We start from the raw sequence: 18,324 nt of genomic DNA, 5'->3' as shown, positions 1-18,324 counted from the left end.
GCCCAGCTGCAAGACAATACAATTTAAAGCCTCAATTGAGTAGGTTAAACCCAGGGAGCAGTTTCCAGATCCAGTCTTCTGTTTAACAACAAAACTCAGTTTCCTGATTCAGTTTCCTCCTGAACCTATGCAAACTTTTTGCACCCACAGTGCCCTTTCACAAGGTGATCCCACTTGTGTGAAGAACAGGTGTGCTGTTAGCTTCACTTAATATCCTGCCTTGGAAAAAACAGCAGGCAATCAGTTGTTATCCACACTGATGTCAGTCATCCTTTTACAGACCTCTGTTTTGTCCCCTTAAGTCAGATGTTTTCCAGACTAATGAGTTCCAGACTATTCAGTCATTCCTTATAGAGCAGTACCTTTGATCATTGTTGCTGTCTTTCCATGAGCATATGCCAGCTCTAATTTATCTTGTCTGAGGTGAGAGGACCAGAACTTCATGTAGTATTCAATGTATGAATTAGCTGTGGATTTATAATGTCTTCTTCCCTACTCCAGTGTGGGCTTCTAATGAAACTTCACTGATGACTTCCTTTCACTGGGAACTGAATGCTTACTCCTGTCTTACGTTTCCTAACTTTTAAACAATTGGTTTTCTATGCAAGGACTTCCCTTCTTATCCTGCAGCTTTTAACTTTCAAGAGCTTTAGATGAAGGTCTCTGTCACAACTCTTCTTGAAATCCAGATAATCTGAGATAAATCACTTTTATCCACATGGTTGCTGACATATTGCAGGAACTGTAAGAGGCTGGAAAGGCAGGAGTCCCCCTTAGAGCAGCTGTGTTGACTCTGCAACAAGCTTGTATTTCTGTGGGTATCTTTACTTTATTATAGGCTTCACAAAGTTGCCAGATACAAACACTAGTCATATAGGCCTGTAGTTCCCCAGATCCTCCCAAAATCTCTTCTAGAGGCTTCATGTTTTTCATTTTTCCAGTAATCCAGCTATCTCAACTATGAGGGTTCTTAGAATTCTCAAGTGAATGCCATCTAGTCCTGATTTGTTACTGTTCCTTTCTCCTATTTGTACCAGAAGTCCTCCTGTGATCATTCAAATTTCAAATAGATCCTGAAAAGGCTCCACTGTGAGAACCTCCCCATTTTTGTCTGTTTCTCTTGCAATTGGATCTACATCAGTTTTAATGGATATATTTTTTTTGTTCGTTACTAGAAACAGGTTTTAGATTAATTCCTGCTATAAAGAATATTGAGACTAGCTATATTTCTTTCCCCTATTTGTCACATTTTATTTTAACATCATTTCAATTCTCTTTAAAAGGAGGAAAAAAAACCCAGACAAACATCTCACGCTTGGGATGATCACTTTCCCCTGGGAAGAAAAAGGGATCTTCAGATTTGGAAAATTATGTTTAAGTCTCTCTACACTGACAGATCAGTGGAAAGTAGTTGCTGCTGAAAATGAGAATTACACCCCATAGTTTTCTACTGGCAAGACAAAGAATACTTTAATATGGCTATCTAGTACTTAAAATGTTAATAAAAGTCACTCCATTGCTCTAAATCTAAGCGGTCACATTTTAAAGAAAAATTAAGTGCTGCTGTTTGCACATTCAAGTCAGCTCATCTAGGTATGACTTATTTCTCTCCTGTGTTTACCCGGTTCCATCTGATAAGACCATCTATCTCTTATGATGGGATTGAACTTTGTGTAGGCAGGCTCACAGCTCACATTGGCACTGTGGGGACAGTTTATGGCTTTTCACATTGATTTCTCTGTGCTATTATAATCTTATCAGCTTGTTTTCATCCCCTGGAGCTATGCAGATATGTAAATGCTAATCTAGCACTCTCAATTTCTAGAAGTAGCTGAAGCCAATGAGTTTTGTATAGAACTAAGTTTCTTTCCATCTCATCTGTTGTAACATGGAGTCTTCAAAATGGTACCCAAATCATGCAATTAGCAGGCAGGTAAATGACATTTCAGCATGCTGCATTTTTTTGCCTTTATTCTGATTTCGAATTGCAACAATTCAGTGGTGTGTTTTGCAAGTCCAACCAGAATAGAAAAAGCATGCTCTAGGCTTTCTTAGCACCTGAGCTGTTTTAACAATCAGCTCTCTTAGTTTGTCAGGCTCTTTTATAAATGTTGTCTTTTCATGTTATTGTTATTGTGAGAGCTAGAAGCCTATATTTTCTTAAGTAAAAGCTGGTATTATTCATGCTTACATGTCCCCAAGAACAAACTTGAGGAAATACACTGAATCCCTTTAAAATGGAAATGAAATGGCAAGTTTTAACAAGTAAATAGTACAATACCACACCTTATTATTTTATGAATGTATTATTATTATATAATTATAATTATATAATACTCTTACATCCTTTAACCTAGATCCAGTAAGGTAAACAGGAAGACTGTCACTGACTTTAGAAAGTTTTAGGCCCGATCCTTTCATGATTCTCTCTTATCACCAGGGGAAAGTTATATGAAAAGGCAATTCCTGGTAACTTTCCTGAAGTCCTGTTTGCTTTTAGAGCTCATTCTATTATTGTAATCAGACTAATACTAATAGCTGAGAGATTATTAGCTTTGCTTTTTATTAGTGCAGCAGAGGTTACTAGAGTTCTTTTTGGTTATATACTTGTCTTTAAAATTTGACAGGAGGTACCAGGAAGAAAGATAGACATTCTGACTTGGGCATATGAACTGAAAGAAAATAAAGTAACAAAGGTTCCTGTTCAATGCAATGTTAAACCTCATAACACAGAATACACTCAATATAAGGGCCCCAAACTACATTTGAGATGCAGCTGAAGCCCATCTTTTTGGACTAGATGGGAAAACTGAAAATATTCAGCATTTGGGATGTTGTAGAAACACTTACTGAAGGTGAGAAAGCTTCAAGACTGGAAGAGATGCCTAATAATAATGATATCCCAGAACTCAGGTAACTTAGAGATCTTACATGCTGAAGGCTACTGTTGATGACAGTTTTTTATATCCTGATTCAAGCAAGCAGTCCTGCCCCGATGTACAGTTTAGCCTATACCCTGCTCATGCTTTGTGTGCTTGATACTTGTGCTTTGCTGAACTGGAAGATTTAAGCATGCGCTGGAATGTTTTACTGAACTGCTGCCCTAGAAAGGTGGTATAAATTGAGTTTATGTAATTTCTAAAAGACTGCAATGAATACTTCAGAGAAAGATGCTTCTCTGGATCCTTTTATGCTAGTACTTATGTGGTAGAGTTTTTGGTGTTTTGTTTCTCAAAGTTAGACGTTCTGTCACATTATTCTTCTACTATGTTAATTCTTTTAGTTTTTAATTCGGAGACATTTTTGGAGACTATTCTTCTGTTAAGTGAAATAAAACTTTCATCTGTTCTTAAACATGTCAGACAATGGCATCTATTTATTTTCAGCTGAGGATGTTTTATTTTGAACTATTCATCTCAAGATTTATTTCCCCATTGCCCTGTCTCCTTTTTATCAGGTCTAAATGCAGAATCATGATTGTTCTTCTTGCACCCAAGCCTTCAATGTCCGTTCTTCTTGGTTTCATTTTGATTACAGCTGCATCAGGAACAGTCTTGAAATCCAGACTCCAAATATGTAGCTTTCTTTCACAGAGTCAAGTATATTCTCCTGGGAAATCCAATGTGTAAATTGATTTCTGGGCACAAAAAAGGATTCATAGATGTCAAATAGTCAAGATTTTTTTCCAAATGTCAGCCTGAAATCTTCAGTCTTTGATATGCCAGTTGAAGTATTAGAGAAGATCCTGGCTTGCAAAATGTGGCTGTTGAGCTTTTTGAAATGAGGATCTCTTACATTCTCTCCACTTGGACGTCCAAGTTGCTAGGTGCTTTTCACCACTGATATAACAAAAATGGCCCATAAAAGTGAGTAGCAACACCTATAATCGCTGCTGCTTATTGATTCTGGGGGTGGTGTCATGGTTTAACCCCAACCAGCAACTAAGCACCACACAGCCACTTGCTCACTGTGTCCCGTCCTCCCCCCCTTATTCAGAAGCATAAAAGTTGAGAAAACTCATGGATTGAGATAAAGACAGTTTAATCGGACGAGAAATTCATTCACTACTCCCCACTGGCAGGCAGATGTTCAGCCATCTTGAGGAAAGCAGGGCTCAATCATGCCTAACAGTTACTTGGGAAGACAAATGCCATCACTCCAACCATCCCCCCCTTCCTCCTCCTTCCCCCCAGCCCCTTATATGCTGAGCATGATGTCACATGGTATGGAATATCCCTTGGGTCAGCTGTCCCAGCTGTGTCCCCTCCCAACTCCTTGTGCACCCCCAGCCCACTCGCTGGTGGGGTGGTGTGAGGAGCAGCAAAGGCCTTGGCTCTGTGTCAGCACTGCTCAGCAGTAACGAAAACATCCCTGTGTTATCAACACTGTTTCCAGCACAAATCCAAAACACAGCCACACAATAGCTACTATGAAGATAATGAACTCTATCCCAGCCAAAACCAGCACAGGTAGAGAGCAGTTTGAGGATTTCATATTAAGAATTTGTTGCAGTGTAAAGAACCAGGCATCATCTCACCTCTTAAATCAGAGAGCCCAGGAAAAATTGTCTCACTGCTGTCTCTTCAGGACAATGTTGGCAGATGAGCTGGACACTCTGTGGCCTCTGCAGACTATCACAGCAGCACAAATCAGAGAACGGTAACTGTAGCCAAATTATTTCCTTATTGGTTCTATCAGCAGCATTTTTCATGTCACAGACGTGGCTTTTGTCTGAGACCCGTGCTGCTCTTCTAGTCTGCTGATAATCCTCCAGTCATGTCTTTTCTTTATATATCTCCCCTTGTATTATTTTTCTGGCTGGAAGCCCCTTTCATATGTCAGCAAGGAGTTTTGCTTTCAGAATATATATTTTTAAAAAAAAACCTCCATGCAAAGATGCTTTTATAACAGATGTCTGTCGATCAATACACAAAATGGTAATGACTTAGGATCTTGTAAGTCCTACTCCTCCACCATGAATAATGAGATAATGTGTTGCAAATTAACTCTTTGTCTTACACTGGCAGATCCCAGGAGAAGAATCTCCAAATGTGTTTACTGAGTTTGTAAAACACTGTTAATGTAGGTCTCTCTCTCTCCCCCTCTCTTCACAGACACACCCATGTTGAATTATGTACTTAAATTTTATTTCTGGATTAAATTCAGTAGCCAGGAATAGGAGAGGAGAAGAATTAAGAGCTGGCAGAAGATTTTTCTGGCTGTGATTTCAGAAGGGATAATGGAGCAGATACTTTGGGCCAGATACAGCAGACTATTTAGGTTCTTAATTCTTAGTGAAACAAATGGGAAAACCAATAAAATAGAGACTCATTCTAATGAAATCGATGGTAAAATAAGGCTTGTTAAATATGGCCCCTACCATGGTTTATATGGAAAACAGATGTGAAAGTTCTCCCTTCAAAACATATCTTTATTGTAGTAACAAAAATGAAGACTTGAAAATGAACCAAGCAAATCAGAGGCAAAAAAATTAGTTTCTCTTCTCTTTTGAACAAAAGCAAGCAGGAAAAAAAAGTGTCTTTTGGTACTGGAAATCTCTATACTCAGTTTCAGCCAGGGAAGAATGTTATTTGCACCAGGTAAAAACATGTTCCACATTCCAGAAAATGATTCCTTAGCATGGAAATGCCAATCCAGTCCTAAGTACAGTTTTATAAATAACACATTAATGAAAAGAACAAAACCAAATATCTTTAAACCAGTCCCAGTGGTCTGCATTAGGTGAACTACAACTTGCAGAAGGAGAGATATTAAATCTTTAAACGCTTTCACAAAGAGAAGACCTCCAAACATGTGCAGCTCTCTCAGATTCTGAGCTGCTTTTTTGGAAATATTAATTTAAATCTGACCACCAAAGCCTTTTCGTTCTTTCTAAACACTTGTAACCAGGAGTATACTAAAAGGTCTGTTTTTTTGTGTAAATAGCTTGTCTCACAATTTATGCTGATGTGATCTGAGACAAACATCTTTCTGTGTACATTGAAATACAGTGTGAGGTATGGGAGAGAAGATGAATTTCAGCCAAAGATAAATATAAACAGTGCATTTCAAGCTTTAGCAGAAGATATTTCTGGTCGCAGCCTAATAGGCAGCTGTCTCTTGGTGGTTGCAGCATTGCTTTGGCTTCTGCCAAATGGAGAAAGATGACATGCTTTAAATTTTTTTGCCAGTTTTAGTCCTGCTACTTTGAGCATGTCTGTGTTTGTTCGGCTGTGCACACGTATATTCCTGCTCCTTTTGAGGGCACTCTTCATGCATGTGTCCTGCATTGAGACTATCCATCAGGCTTTGCAGAATGAGAGCATAAATCATTTACAAATTAAGAGATTGAGATGCTACGCAGTGCTACAGATGTGGTATTGTATGAAGTTCTGTTAATTGATGTGGCCATTGCAAAAGCATCTACTCAAATGCATTTATTTTGCCTTCTGTTCCTGGATTTAATGGACAAAATCTGTCATAAAATAAGTGCAAGTAGTCAGCAAATCCGGTTTTTCACTGTCACTTCTGCTCATCTGGAATGTAAGCCACCTCTTGGAATGTGTGTAGATAGATCAGATCCTTGGATGATGAGTTTAACCTAATTCCTCTGGAATGAGAAATTCAGTGGGAGACATAAGAGACAGACCAAACTGTAGTTAAAAATTATTTGACATGTCTCTGTAAGCTATAAAGTGCTTAAAACTGCTCAACTGGTGTCGATGGAGGGCAATTCTGTAGGAGCCAGGCATTTTGAGCTGCTCCAAATGATGTGAGCTGAAGGTCTGGCTCATTGAAGCTGATAGTCACAGGTCCTGAGGGTGCATACTCATAGCTACCTTGAAAACAAAGAGATGCTGTGGGACAAAATACCTTTTGAGCATGAATATGTGCTGGTATCTCTCTTCATGTCCTCTTCTATATATGCATGTGTATATATGTATACATTTGTATTTATATGTTTATAGATGAGAAAAGGGTAGAGACACAATATACTTCAATTAGCTTATTTCATATTTGCATGTCTTGGAAAGACTTGTGTGTTGTGGGGGCAGGAGGAAAGGTTAGAGTTGGGAGCACTGCTGTGGAGCTAGAAGAATGCACGACTGGTTATTAGAAGCAAACAATTGCAGGCTAGTGAAAGTTGTCAAACATGATTTTAATAGCTCTGGGAAGATCACTGGTTTGACTGTCCTCTTATTATGTGCCTTGGGAATGGACTTCGTGAGATTGCTTGTTAGTTTGCCTTTCTATTGCAGCAAAGCTGATGGGCTTACAGCATTAGATTTTTTTTTCTGCAGGAGATGCTGAATGAACATGTAGAAAACAGCAATCCCAGAATACTGCCAGTTCATTGCTGTTTGTTAGCAAGTGGAGAGTTGGTCCTGATGCAGGACCAAAATGAAGTTGCCTTTAGTTCAGCCTGAGTCATGTGAAACAAACATTCTGCTATTCTGAGTGAATGACTCCTTCCTTTTGCACTTCATCCAAACCAAATCAAAAAGCCACATCAACTGGAAAGAAAATGCTTGCAGTCACGAAGCAAGGAGAGCACTAAAAGGGGGCTATTTAATCATTTTCATGTGTTGCTAATGGGAAAATACAGAAAGAAGTTGTCTGCAGTAGCAAGCATTTTTAAGACTTCCATAAGTGATTTTTTTTAATGCTTGTGTGAGTATGACTGCACAGTAATTGGTGTCATAACTTTTACTGGTGACTGTCCTGCAGAGAAATTACAGTCTGTACCTGAGCGATGCAGTCAGAGCTCTTGCCACAGGGAGTTTTATGTCATAGACTAGATCCAATATAACATAGGCAGCAGAAGGTTAACAGGACAGAAAGGAGCAAATATAATCCAGGACACTTCGGGGGGTGACAGTAGGGAGGATACAATCACATCTTGCAGCCAAATACATCACAAAAGCCATGTCAGACTGCTGAAGATAACTAGTTCATAAAATCAGTCACGTAGAGAGCTCCATAGCCAGAGACTGTTGTTATAATGGTGGTTGTGACAGAAGTGTAGAAATCCTGGACTGAAACTTTTAAGTATATTGGGAGTTCTGAACATACTACAACTATTTTAGAATGCAATACATATCACATGCTGCTGCTGACTTCTGGTCTTCCCTCTTGTCTTTGTCAGTTCACAGACTAAATTTCCTAGCTGTGTGGCAGCAAAACCACTCCTAGTCACCAGGTCAGTTGATGCTGGGTTTTTGTTAGCAAGTAACATTACTTGCAGTGGTCCCAGCAGAGGTTTTCTTGGTAATTTGAAACACAAAGGCAATCTAATGTTTTCTTCTGTTTGGTAAATCTCCTTAGGCCTGACCAAAGTGTGCAAGACCTAGGAGGTCATTTATCATATAAAGTACTTGCACTGTACCTACTTGTGACGTGGTCAGCCAACTTGTGTTCTGGATTGTAATCTTCTTGGTTAGGTGTCACTGTCTGCTACTGCCCTAAAAAACCTAGTTTGAAAGCCAGAGAAGTCCAAGGAAGCTTTTCTTGACTGATCCGGCCCAAACTGGCATTGCTGTGTGTTAGTCACAGCCGTTGGATATATAGCACCATTTAATTTTTAGGGCTCTTTCTGCTTTACAGCAATCATAACTGCTTGCAAGGGGAAAAAAACCCCATCTATGTTATGAAGAAGTAGATTAACTTTCATTTCAGCTGTCCCTTCCCTCTCAGTACCTTCTGTCATTGCTAAGAACCTCTGTCTCAGGCAATACATTGAAAACAAAACCCTAAACTTTTCGTTGTTACCATTCTGGGCGAGCCGTTGTGTATAAACTAACAGTACCTTTTGCAATGATTTTTTCACATCTGACAGCATGCAGATACTGTTTGTTTAGCTTAGTCATTCTATTGGAGGCAAGGCTAGGGGAATGTCAGTTTATTTTCTGAAATGCCAGGCTTTTCAGCTGAGAGTTCTCACTTTATGTTCAGAGCTGTTGGTGCATTTGGGGAATGCCTGCTAGTTTGGGGTATTTTTGAATAAATACCTACATAACAGCTATTTATGAAAAATTGCTACTTTGCATAATTTTTGCGTAGTTTTTTGTCTCATTCTTTTTAAAGACCAGTTTTTGTAATGTATGTTAAAGGTGCAATTCATGTTTGCCAAAGTCTATTAAAATCACAGAAAACAGCCCCATGCTTCATTGTAAGAGGTGTTTCCCTCTGGTCAGTCATGGTGTCTTCTGAAACCGGAGAAGTTCCCCTCATGAAGAAGTGGTGGGTTTGGATTTGCTTGTCAAAAATAGTGTCGTGCAGAGCGGGGTTTTTCTTTTGCAGCTTCCTCTCTGTGTAGTTCCAAGCTGACAAGATGCTTGTTTATGAAATCGAGAGCTCAAATATCTGGCTGTTATCAAAATGCCAGTGCTATAATTGGGAGCATATGCTAAAAGAGTTGAAAAATGTAAGAAGGCCTTTTACATGATTAAGTTCATTTCCTTACAAAGATATGACAGACTCCAATAAAGGTTTTTTCCCAGCATTAAAGTGACGGTGCAATGATTAGAACTGAAAAGCTCCTCTTTCAGCTTTTCCCATGCTTACCCGCACAAATAATTTTTGAATTGGAGAAAACATGGTAAAATAAGTGTTTGATCATTTGGGGGTTTTTGAAGTGACCACATGATGCTTTTCCCCATTTTTGTGCTTATAAATTTGAGTAATACAGAAAACTTGTCTGTAAAAGTTTATTGCAGAGATGTGAGTTTTAAATACGGGCGCTACATCCTCAGTAGTGCAGCACCTTTCTTGCTCTTTACACATTGGCAATGCTGTTCCCAATGGCAGAGGTTTGAATCCTGCATGGGAACATGCACATAGCAGAGTCCAAACACAGCTGTGCTTATTTCAAATGCCCCTGGATGTGCTGTTATGTGTATGTGAGAGCTGTCAAATAGACACACTCATTGGCTTATGCTTTGTAATCAGATGTGTGTGGGAAGCTTACAGTGACAGGCCCCTCTTTTGCAAACGTTTGCACACTCCAGTAATTTCACTGGTGTGAATAGGTCTGTTAGGCAGGAAAGCACTTGAGGCTTTTCATTATTTTAACTTGGGGGAGTTTTAGTTTGAAAGACAGACTGAGGGGACTCCCTCCTTTGTCTCAGACACAGCCTGAATAGGATTTTTTTCTGTCATTTAATATTATTCCTGCAGGAGCAAAGTGAAAAAAAGAACATAATATATGCAGAGACCCGTATACATAAATAATCTGTTAAACTCAGATGTAGATATAGATGTAGATGGAACTAAGAGGAATGATCATAGAAATGAAGTTACTCATGAATGTAAAACGAGGAGTGAAGAAAAGATTTGAAGATTAGTCCAAGTTTAATAAAATCGTAGCTTCCTCCTAAGTGGTACCTTTGAAAACTGCTGCTGTGATTCATGCCCCTTCCCATGCTTCAGCTGGGAAAAGCTAGCTGCTTGTGTGGAATGACCCTCCAGGCAGCATGCCCTAAGAGTCCATTCCATACATTGTGATGGAAAGCAATGGGAAAAAGTAATTAGTGGGATTTAACGGGGGTGTATCAGGCATCTGTGAGATTGAGTTTACAGCTGCAGGTTAGAGTGTATTATGCTGTCAGCTTGAATGATCTATTAATTTTACAAATTTATACCCATGAAGAGAGATACATGACAGCACTCGGGACTGTAGTCCTTCATTTATTTGCAGATTACCATACTCAAAGCAGGGACATACGCTTTTTTGCTGCCTTGCCTTGCCAGCGTACCTCATCTTTGAAGTGGAGGGCATCACAGGAGAGGTGGAAGGGCAGATTGTGAGTAAAGTACTAGGAACCAGCTTCTGCTCCACTGAGGTTATTAAGGGGATTTGCCACTGAGCTCAGAGTGAATAGCACCAGGTCTGAGACTGTGTTCTTGGAGACTTAGTTCTGTTTGCATCTTCCCCTGTATCTTACTCCATTGTTGGTTCTCAGTACACCTCCAGCCTTCAGTGTGCCCAGGCCAGGCTCCTGGTTGATAGCTGGAAAGGCTCAGCAGAGATGTGTCCCTTGTCCAACCTGTGTGTGTTTCTGAGCTGTTTGTGGCTTGTTTTGGATTTGCTGCCATTTGAGCTGGGTTCGGCTGCCATTGATTTTACTTTCCTTCACTTGTGAAGTGGCTGCACCAGCAGTAACTCCTGAGCCTCTTCAGTGGTGGGATGGAAGGCCGGAATGAAAACACGCAGCTTGGTCAAATTTCAGTACTTTTCCATAGGAGCAGTGTTAGGCTGTATTTCTAAGTTCCTGCTTCCAAATGGGAGTGGGAGGGGGGCGACACAGACAGATGGACAGGGGAGTGTTTCAGTACTAAAGTTTTCAAAGGGAAGGTCTCTGGCTAGCGTGCAAAATACACCATATCTCTACTCATTCATAGAAATCACTGATAATCTCTGGTTGAAATATTCTTTAAACCAGCCCTAAGGCAGGTGTCTGAGATGCTGAATTTCAACAAAGGTAGTTGAAATTCAGTTGAGCAGAAGTCCTCTACTGGGAAGTCTTGGGTAACTTTAATTATAAGCCATTGTAGTGATGTTAATAAGTTTGTCTACCACTGCCCATGGTGCACTCTTTCTTAGTGTAAATGAGTCAGATGAACCATTAGGAAAAGCAGTGTAAGTGTAGAGATGATGAATCAGTGGCAGAGGCTGTGGAGGAAAAGCTGTGCAGTTTTCCTCACTGGAGGTCTTTAAGAGCATCCCAGAGAAATATCTGCCAGGCATGACCTGAGTACACTCAGTGTTGCTTTGGGCAGAGGCATGGGGAAGAAATACATTACAGGACTTTTTGAGATCTCTTTCAGCCTGGGATGGAAGGATAACACATTCATGAGTTAATAAGCATTTCACATAATTTTCTTACGTGCTTCTCACTTCTACATAATGAATGTTGCCTCTCACTAAAGAGAGACTAATTTCCTAATTTAGGAGCTGTAATTGGTTACCAGAAGTATGGCAATGTAAATACCAGCAACAAGGATCCTTCTGAAAGAGGAGAGCGCTGCTAGAATACTTACCTACTGGATGTACAGTTCTGTGGAATGTGCTGCAGGTGGGGCACGATTTACAGCAACCAGAAAGCTGCCGTAACTATTCTGGGGTTGAATTTGCCATTAGCTATTATCAAAATTAGGCTCCTGTGTTCTGGTGTACAACTGGGTTTATTCTCAGTGTATGTGTGTTAGTACCGCTTATCTTCCCAGGTCCTCATCTGCTCCTAGCAGATGTCTGCTTGGAAAGCCTAGGAATCATTATTGTTGATATTGTGGTCTCTCTGCAGGCTGGAGCAATAGTCTTTTTGCTTCTTAGTTCCCCTGCTGCTGGAGTTGAGTGTCAGGGATTTGCACAGCAGAGCGCCAGAGAAGAAAAGTGGGGCAGGATTTGGGCTGCTGCTTGTTTTCCATCAGTCGTCTTGCTAATGCTATTCCTCCAGGCATAAAATGCATCCTGAGTCCACTCTATTCCATTCCATCTGCTAATAGTTTCAACTCCTTTTCCAGTTTAAGGGTTTTCTCTTTTCAGTCTGAGATTCATGCTTTATACTTGTAACTGGAGCAGCCTGAGAGCTGGGGATGTGGTTTGCCGCCAAGGAGTAGGGTGAGTGTGAAGAAAGGGCTGTTGGTAATGCCTTATGTTGTGTGGCGTGTGACAGTTTCAGATAGGAGGAAGAAAGCTGGGAAATAAAAGAGCTGAGCTGCTGGCACATCTTAGCTTGTCTTTGCTTGGAAGGCCCACCATATTTGGAAAACAATTGCAAGGAATCACTACCTGTCCAGTCATTTAGGGGGTGAACACATCTTCAAAAAATACGTTCTTCCAAATTAAAGTTTGTCATTTTTGGAATAACACCCCTTGTAAACAAGTCTGACAGTACATCAAGACTTCTCATGAGATCAGAAACCCAATGCGTTCGTGCATTGCCCAACAGGAAGAGTGAAAGTCCCCACCCTACATGTTTGTACAGTTAAACATGGACTAGAAAACAGAAATGCAGAAGAAGTGGGGTTTGGGTTTTTATTTTTAATTTCCAATCCCGTATTACATCCACAAGACCATCAGATCTGTATGACAAAGTGCTGCATGTGCATGGTCATCTGGATATTCAGCATCAGTGCCGAGTACATCAGCTGATCCTTCCCAGGTGTGGTTATACCTAAAATGTTCTGGAGCAAACAAAGTTGAAATGCTCAGAATGAGGCTGTGAGAGAAGCAGAAGTGGGAGAGTTTTTTTCCTTGTATTAGAAAGTTAAAGCAAAGTGTTTGGTTTCATTTTTGACTGCACATTATTTCTGGAAACATCAGTACTGTCATGCTGGTAAGAGATTTGGGGAGCATTGCAGGAGTTCTTTTCACTCAAATCCTGACTTTTGTACCGCATAGCAATACATTAGTAGTAGATACGTTGAGGACAATATGTGCAAAAATGTTACTTTTCTGCAAAGTGATGGTGTTAATCACGTCAATGTCCTGTAAAAGCTGTTGTGGGCATTGACACAGGGTACTTGTTCTGCTCTCAGACCACTAGGTCACTGTAGTGCCCTATATAGGTCACTATGTAGGGGAATGGGCTGCTTAGGGCAGGACCCGGGATGTTGTTTGGTGTGAGGACAGCAGGAAGTATCAGCTCCAGGATGGGTTATTACCATGCCTAACGCCCGTTTTAGCTATTTGAAATTTACTGACACAGTATGTTCATCAGCAAACACTTGTGGCAGGCTGTCATGTGTTCAGCTTGCCTGTGTGTATATCTGTCATTTAAATTGTGTAAAGCAGAGGACACAGAAATTGCATTGCCTGCTTACCTAAAGACACTGAATCCATGGTGTGTACAAGGTAAAAATCCACGTTTTCCTCTTTTTGGTGTAACAGTCTTTCTAAACATAAGACATACCTAAAACATGAGTCAGCTCCCTATATGCCATTAGTCTCATATATGCAATAGTAGAAGGCCACCTCTGGTGATAACCAGAAAGAAACAGATTTTTTAATCACCTTTGCTCACTGTGAGAAGTACCTTACTCATCATAACCACTCATTCGGATCAGTCAGGCTATTTGTGGAGCACAGCATTATTCACTGTGTGGGAGATTATCAGAGATTGGTCCCTATTAAAAAAGAGTTCTCTTGCACTAGAATTTTTCCAATGGGATTACCTCATTTATTCAGGGAACATCTGTAAAAAAGACTCCCTGCTGTAAATGAACTGTGATTTCAATGGAGCAGCATCCAACTGTGGTAGCTTAGGAACTACTGCTCTGCTCTTAGCTTAGGTGCATGGACTCAGGCTGTCCTAGAAAAGAAACCTGGGTGGATTTTATGGTGCACTGTGGTTCTAGCTCTCACCAGGGCAGGATCTGAACCCTGATACGTTGTGAAAATACTGATATAGTCATCCTGCCATGTTTTTTTGCTTTTGCTGAAATGCTGAACCTACCTTGCATTTGATGAAGGATTAAATAAATGGTACCTCCCAGCCTGGCTCTCTTATACCTGATGTGTTGCTCTTTGGAAGAAGCTCCCTTTATAATTATTGTTTTATTTGCTTTGATGAAGATGCCTGGGTTTGTTAGCTCCTGCGGCATTCGATTGAGCTGAGTGGTATGATCAAGGAGAGTTGCTGTGAAATTTTCTTCTGCTTTGGTAAAAGTCAGCTCAGTGCACAGACTTGGTAAGATGCCAAGATGTGTTTTTCTGAAGCCAGAGCTCTGTTTAGTGTGAATGTCATGTAAGGACTGTGAGCTGAGTTGAGGGAAGAAGAGGAAAGCCCTTTTCTCATCATGAAAATCCTAGCAGTGAATTCATTTAAGACCAGATACTGCTCTTCAATGCCTTGCTGTAGCTCACTGGTGACTTAGGATCAAAGAGGAGCTTTTGCCAGCTGAATCACTGAAAGGTTATTGTGCAGTGCTCCCAGACAGAGGCCGCAATATTAACAGCAACCTGCTGTTTGACGTAGCGAAATTTAGCTATTGTTCTCTTTAGGGAGAATGTACACCTAGTGCTTTTCACAGTTCTGATATATTTAATTTTTGTAGCATAATTCCTATGAAATTAATGCAAAAATATTTCATTTACAGCCTGTGCAGTGCAATACGGAGCAGTCAGAGTTTGGGGTCAAATCCTCAGTCATGCTGAGTAACTTCATTGGAGTGCTCCTCTGGAAACACGCAGGACACTGGCTACATGTGCACTTTTGCTTTCCTTCCTTTGCAGTGTGCATGAGTGGGTCCATCCTGGACGCATAGCCTCTTATGGGCCACCAGAAGGTGCCTGGAGTTCCTTTGTGTCTCAGTAGTGCTTGTCCATCTAGAGAGGCACATGATAGGGGAATTTCCTATTTTAGTTTCCTGGAGGAACATACCAAGTGACATTAAGCTCTTGTGAAGGATAATTTTCTTCAGTGATGATTGATTTTTCTGGTTTGATTCTATCACTTCAAAGTTACTTTTAATGCATGTTCATGAGCTTAACTATGCTTCTCTACACACCATAAGCTATTCTGTACTATTACCTTGCTGATTAAATTGCAGTGATTTTTTTTGGTTTATAAGCAGAAAATTTTTATATGCAAGAGTAGAGGCAGTAATTGGAATTTTCTCATGCTTTTTAGGCAGGGAACTATAGCACTAAACTTTCTCAATCTTGAGCTTTCTCTTTTGTTACAGGTAACGTATCTACATTTTTTTCCTGTGAATGATATTTTTTTTTAATATAAATTTTCCATTCATTGTCCATTAATATCATTTGGCACAAAGACAGACTAATTGCATTGGCAAGCACAGCAATAGGGATATAAATCTTTTCCAGTGACTGTGTCTTGAAATAGCGATCAGTTAAGATATCATCACTTCAGCGTAATATTGTGGGTAAATTTTGCTGCCGTTCAGTGAGGATATGAGTATTGTGTTGAATCCATACGTGTGTGTATGCATATATATGTACTGACATGTGTTTATATATACATGTATGTATTGTGTGTGCAGTTGTGGAGAGCTTGTATTTAATTATGTTGGATCCTTCTGTCACTGAACCATTAGGGTATGGTGGATGTTATCACATAGAGACTGTCACATAGAGATCTAAGAAAAAAACAGTCTCTGCCTAATTTTTTGTCCAACTGCATCCACATTGTAACATCTCCATTGTGCTGTTAGTGTCAGCTGTTACCCAGAGTGCTCAGGAGGGAGATGAAGGCCTCAACTGTGAGGAGTGTGATGGTGGAGCCCAACTGGTCCTGCCTGCAGATCTGGGCAGGTTGGGTGCAGACAGCACTGAATGTGTTTCAGCCCCATTCGCTGGTGCTTTTTGCAGGTTCGGCTTTCCCCAACCATTGCCTCAATGCCATGGTCCTGCAAAGCAGCGATGGTCATGCTCTGGTCCTGAGCTTGCCATGTGGATGTGGCCCTCCTAGGCCATGTTTAGCTATCCCAGGCCCATTTAACATCCCTGGAAATCCTCACCTGAGGTTCACCAGCTGTGAGTCAAGATTTGAAGCCAGATTTCAAGGAATTAAATGTACACATGGCTTGTTTTATTTCTTGATTGATTTCCACCAGCAGTTTCCAGTTAGCCATCTTCTTGCCTTGTCCCCACAGGGAAGCACTTTGCTTGTACCATTTCTTGTGTTGTTAGACCCTTAATTGAATAAGGGTCTCAGTCCATGAACTCAGTCCACTTGGAAAAGCCATAAAATGCCATATCAGGAGCAGCAGGCATGAGGACTGCACAAGTCTTGTCTTTCACTTCTTATGGTCACCTGCTGATCAATGTGGGGAGCTGCACAGAAAGAGCATTTGTGTTGCTTTTCCTCCACCGCCCTGTTCAAGCTATGGGATCACAGCTCACAATCTGTTTTTGCATTCACTGGTGTATTCACTCTGATTAATACAAGAAGAAATACTCCAGAGCCAACCTGGCTCAGATGTAAATGTCAGTCCTGGTTCCTTGCCCTCTTGAGCTGATCTCCCCTTCTTGCCCATGCTGCCACTGGGCCACCGATGGGACAAGTCTGGGGACTCAGCACCAGGGAATCACTGAGTCAGTGATGGCACAGCTACAGAAATTGATTTTTTTGGCAGAGAAGAGTTTAACAACAGGCGTGGTTTCAGAGAAAGAAAATCCTTTGGCAAACACATTACATTGCCATTTTAAAAAAGGCATGTTCTGTCAGGAACACTTTTTCTGAGGACTCTTGCTTGCTTTAGATTTCAAAAGGTGCCCTTTGATGTGGAGAGCAGACTTGGGGTCAGATGTCCTTCCTTTGGGCGTCCACCCTTTTGAGGGAAAGGCTGTTTTCTAAATCACGGGGTTCAAGCCCGACTGTCTTCACTCTGTCAGCTGCTACAGGTACTCCTGAGCCTCCTGCATGTACAGTGCTCTCCTGGCTGGAGTGCCAGGTTCTCTTGGGTTATCTTGGGTTGCAAGTCATTCCCTCCTTGCTGTGCAGCTGCTCTGCTTAACCACAGGAGCACAGTTTAAAACCAGAAGCCAATGAAGCACATGACACCCAGCTATCTGTAGCATGAATCGGTATGTTAGCTCTTCAAAGACAGCCTGGAGCCTCACGGTTGTCCTCTTGAACAGATCGTGCTCTCTGCTAAACATAAAAAGACATCATGTAAATAGCCTCACTTGCATCTAAGTCAGTTCACCAGCTGTGGATCTGGCTCCACGTGTCTGGTATGTTCCTTACCAGCAGAGATAATGGTATTTAAAGTGACCTTTACTGAGGTTTTTGATTCTTTCCGTTGTTTCTCACTGCATCTGGCTCCATTATTGGCTTTCTTACCATTCCTGTAACATCTTTTTCTTTTCAGAAGCTGTTTTAAAAGCAAAACCTTGCAGATCTGAAAACATTAAAGCAAAAGGGTTCATGAACAGGGAGCAGAACAGGCTGTTTCTGACTCTGGTTGCTTATAGCTGGATTCAAAAGAAACTGACACATCGGTCACCTCCTATGCAGTCCCATGGTTCTGGCTTCATTTTGACCTACAATACACAAATGTTTGTGTAAAAGGGCATAATGAAAACGAGAGTGTTGGAAGAAATAAGGTTGTTTACTTTTTATGGGTGTTGTTCCTTCCTACTAATGAAACACCATATCCTGATGCAGCTCCAGACAATAAACTCATCTTTAAGCAGTTACAGTTAATGCAAATTAAGCCTAATAGGCCGTGTAATGTAAATGCCCAGTACATTCAACTAGTCAGCACTGGCTGTGCTGAAAAAACTGACCATTGAACAAGTTATTGGTGTAGTCTGAAGTATGTGGGTTTAATTGTGTAAAGTAGTATTAAAGTCGT

The 18,324-nt window shown here is 40.8% G+C and overlaps 1 protein-coding gene across 4 annotated transcripts in view; it reads left to right on the top strand.

The window, feature by feature from the left end:
* The window catches only part of OSBPL5 (oxysterol binding protein like 5), a 182,410-nt gene that overhangs the window by 74,443 nt on the left and 89,643 nt on the right, over positions 1-18,324 (top strand). The window lies entirely within an intron of this gene.

The sequence above is a fragment of the Balearica regulorum genome, chromosome 5 (genome assembly GCF_011004875.1).
Source record: "Balearica regulorum gibbericeps isolate bBalReg1 chromosome 5, bBalReg1.pri, whole genome shotgun sequence".
Lineage (NCBI taxonomy): Eukaryota > Metazoa > Chordata > Aves > Gruiformes > Gruidae > Balearica > Balearica regulorum.
The sequence above is the reverse complement of the archived record's forward strand: the minus strand, read 5'-3'. Positions and strand labels throughout refer to the sequence as shown.